Source organism: Oncorhynchus gorbuscha, linkage group LG24 (assembly GCF_021184085.1).
Source record: "Oncorhynchus gorbuscha isolate QuinsamMale2020 ecotype Even-year linkage group LG24, OgorEven_v1.0, whole genome shotgun sequence".
Classification (NCBI taxonomy): Eukaryota; Metazoa; Chordata; class Actinopteri; order Salmoniformes; family Salmonidae; genus Oncorhynchus; species Oncorhynchus gorbuscha.
This window is the reverse complement of record NC_060196.1, coordinates 20276128-20279401: the sequence shown is the minus strand read 5'-3', so window position 1 is coordinate 20279401 and position 3274 is coordinate 20276128.

Below are 3274 nucleotides of genomic sequence, written 5' to 3'. Positions count from 1 at the left end.
TGAGTTGTGTTTTTACCAAAAAGTTATATTTTGGTTTCATCTGACCATATGACATTCCCCCAATCTTCTTCTGGATCATCCAAATGCTCTCTAGCAAACTTCAGACGGGCCTGGATATGTACTGGCTTAAGCAGGGGGACACGTCTGGCACTGCAGGATTTGAGTCCCTGGCGGTGTAGTGTGTTACTGATGGTAGGCTTTGTTACTTTGGTCCCAGCATTCTGCAGGTCATTCACTAGGTCCCCCCGTGTGGTTCTGGGATTTTTGCTCACCGTTCTTGTGATCATTTTGACCCCACGGGGTGAGATCTTGCGTGGAGCCCTAGATTGACGGAGATTATTAGTGGTCTTGTATGTCTTCCATACCCGAATAATTGCTCCCACAGTTGATTTCTTCCAACCAAGCTGCTTACCTATAGCAGATTCAGTCTTCCCAGCCTGGTGCAGGTCTACAATTTTGTTTCTGGTGTCCTTTGACAGATCTTTGGTCTTGGCCATAGTGGAGTTTGGAGTGTGACTGTTTGAGGTTGTGGACAGGTGTCTTTTATACTGATAACAAGTTCAAACAGGTGCCATTAATACAGGTAACGAGTGGAGGACAGAGGGGCCTCTCAAAGAAGAAGTTACAGGTCTGTGTGAGCCAGAAATCTTGCTTGTTTGTAGGTGACCAATTACTTATTTTCCACCATAATTTGCAAATAAATTCATTAAATGTGATTTTTCTGGATTTGTTTTCTAATTTTGTCTGTCATAGTTGAAGTGTATCTATGATGAAAGTTGCATACCTTTCTCATCTTTTTAAGTGGGAGAACTTGCACAATTGGTGGCTGACTAAATACTTTTTTTGCCCCACTAGCGATATTTTGGAGATTATTTCATTTTCAAATAACTGAAAGTGAGAGGTTGTAATCTGAATAAAGGGAAAAAGTCTGTTCTTGAACATGGGGTGAGACATTCTTAATAATCTGCTAGAAAACCAGTTAGGATTTAAGTATAACTTTGTATGACCGAAGCCTTTAGTGAGAGGTTTAATGCTTTAATATTTAATCATTTCTGCACTCCGAATTCATATTCATTATATAAATAGGCCCGTTATATTTTGTCTGGCTTGCCGTTCCAATTTAAAAAACAAGTCGCTTGGTTTAGGCAAGGCCATAAGCAAATAGATTACCTGGGATATGACTAAAGCGTTACGGGTGATTTTTGTTTTCTTCATGGTAGCAAGATATGATCTAGTTTTGTTAACTTTCTATTAAAATGTATTGTTGTGAGAATGTATTTATTTGGGGATATGAATATCGAGTATGTCCACTTCACCGTCAGACCCTTTTATCGGTAAACTAAACGTTAATGTAAAAGTTTTTGTGCTGTGTGCTAGTAGTTTAAACAGACAGCTTGGTGCATTCAGCTTGTCAACACTTCTTACAAAAACAAGTATTGATGAAGTCAATCTCTCCTCGACTTTGAGCCATGAGAGATTGACATGCATTTCATTGATGTTAGCTCCCTGTGTACTTTTAAAGTCCAGCCGTGCTGCCCTGTTCTGAGCCAATTGTAATTTTCCTCTTTGTGGCACCTGACCGCACTACTAAACAGTAGTCCAGGTGTAACAAAACCAGGGCCTGCCTTGTTCATAGTGTTCTTAAGAAGGCAGAGCAGCTCTTTATTATGGACAGACTTCTCCCCATCTTAGCTACTGTTTTATGAATGACCATGACAGTTTACAATCTAGAGTTAATCCAAGCAGTTTAGTCACCTAAACTTGCTAAATTTACACATTATTCATTACAAGATTTAGTTCAGGGTTTTAGGGTTTAGAGAAGGATTTGTCCCAAATACAATGCTTTTAGTTTTTGAAATATTTAGGACTAACATATTCCTTGCCACCCATTCTGAAACGAACTGCAGCTCTTTGTTAAGTGTTGCAGTCATTTCAGTCGCTGTAGTAGCTGATGTGTATAGTGTTGAGCCATCCGCATATATAGACACACTAGCTTTGTCTTTAGAAAATATTGAAAAAAGTAAGGGGCCTACACAGCTGCCCTAGGTCATTCCTGAATCTACCTTGATTATGTTGGAGAGGATTCCATTGAAGATCACCCTCTGTGTTCTATTAGACAGGTAACACTTTATCCACAATATAGCAAGGGGTGTAAAGCCATTGGACATGTTTTTCCAGCAGCTGACTATGATCGACAATGTCAAAAGCCACACTGAAGTCTAACAAAACAACCCCCCCCAAAATATGTTATCATCAATATCTCTCTTCATTTGTGTAAGTGCTGTGCTTGTTGAATGTCCTTCCCTGTAAGCGTGCTGAAAGTCTGTAGTGAATTTGTTTCCTGTAAAATAGCATTGTATCTGGTCAAATGCATTTTTTTCTCCATAAGTTTTCTAAGGGTTGGTAACAGGCTGATTGGTCAGCTATTTGAGCCAGTAAATGGGGCTTTACTATTCTTAGATAGCATAATTACATTTGCTTCCTTCCAGGCCTGAGGGCACACACTTTTTAGTAGTTTTAAATTGAACATGATATGCCATTGATGGGTTCGGATTTCTAAACTTTAAATATTATTAATCATTAGTTAAGTTAGAGACATGAGGGGTGCCATAGTCTAGGGTCTACACAATAAGTGAATGGGTATCTGTAGGAGGAATGTATGTGATCAGTGCAATTCAGTTTGGAATGTACTGAGTGTAGGGAAAATGATCACATGTGGCAGCACTAAAGGGAGAGAGCCGTGGATTAGTGATGAAGGGGATCGAGGTCAGTTCAGGTCACATTAAGGGAGAAGGAACAGTGTATTGCCCTTATATCACTTAATTTCCTGCCTAGCAATAAATTGGGATATATGGGTAATTCTGCAACTACGGGAACTTTTATGTCCACAGGGTCAATTTTGTGGATGTTATAAAATTCTTTATTTTTTAAGTTCACACTACAATCACACCATGTTTTTTCAACACCTCTCAAGTATTTTAGCTACTTTTCAGATGCATTTTATACCTCAATTTCACTTTTGCCCTTGTCCCTGACAGACTTTCGAGCTTCTATGTTTTTCTATGAGAACATAACATTACATTAATGTGTAATTATTCATGTTCCAGAGAGAGTCATTTAAATCAAATCTATATCAATATTTATTGTGAGTATGCCCTTTACTTATTGTTATTTACACAAAATATACCCGTCCTTTGGTAGTGGTGTCATTTCCACCACTGAGAGCAAATTCCTCTTTAATAAAGTTTTGTCAAGAGAATGTTAATTGAGTTAC